This window comes from Ipomoea triloba, chromosome 10, assembly GCF_003576645.1.
Source record: "Ipomoea triloba cultivar NCNSP0323 chromosome 10, ASM357664v1".
Lineage (NCBI taxonomy): Eukaryota > Viridiplantae > Streptophyta > Magnoliopsida > Solanales > Convolvulaceae > Ipomoea > Ipomoea triloba.
Window position 1 is genome coordinate 18,252,161 of NC_044925.1, and position 1,140 is coordinate 18,253,300.

The following is a 1,140-nucleotide window of genomic DNA, read 5'->3' on the forward strand; positions in this document are numbered from 1 at the left end:
GTATTACCTTGTATTTTCCGTTTGCATCCAACATACAAAACATTACCAGCTTTAGTCTTCTAAAGGAAAAGTTGCATCGGTACTCGTTGTTGTTGTTGTTGTTGTTATTATTATTATTATTATTATATTATTATTATTATTATTATTATTATATATACAGTACTGACGTATTTGTACAGAGCGCTATGCCGAAGTTCTAACTACAACACTGCAACAGTATGCGGCTGCATAGTTCTATTGCAGTTATGGGCATGGGAGCGGTTGCCCATGGTTAGGCCACAAGGTATTTTACCAGTGGAGTCGTTGGGTGATCTGCCGCTCGGCGCGAGGTTAATTGTATTAAATACGTTAATAGATTTATATTTGATAATCTAGTGTTTCCTTAACTTAAGTTTGTATTTGCAACTGTAGGTAAGTCTCTTCACATGGCTATTCCAATGTGACCACACACGTTGTCCGAGCATATCGAGACCAATTAGATCGTACGTACGAACGCAACGTAAGTTTCTATAGCGTTTAATTTATACTATGACATTATATTACGATTTTAGATTACATAACAAATATCATATAAAATTGTGCTATATAATATATATTACGATTTTTGCAGTTTGTGTTCACCCCGTACGACGAAGTTATGGCAATTTTGCCCGACTATTGCAAGGCGGGTGAAAGAATATGGACTGCAGAAGTACCGCTAATATTTTTTATATCGTTGAACATCATTTCCCTGACCGCTTCTAAAGACAATTTCATTGGTTTCAAGACGTACCTCGTCCAGTGCAATTTCGTAAGGACTTGCACGATTTGGACGGACGGTCAGGGGAGATATATTTCAAATTGGCTAGAAAAACATATGGATTATGTGCTTCAATGGTATGATGCACCGAACTGTGTCATCCAAATGCAAGTGCCCCAGGGTCAACATACTGTAAGAAATGTCTACCAGAGGTAGTAGCACCAGTGTGGGCGCCGCATGATTAGTAATCCTGCCCATACTATATGTGAGGGTTATCAGCCCAGTCCGCCACTTATACTGAAATGGTTAGTATGTGTTGTTTTTTAAATATTCATACGTTTAGGATTTATTATGTTAGATTTTGATGTGTTATATATTTTTGTGGCGTAGATATATGGGTT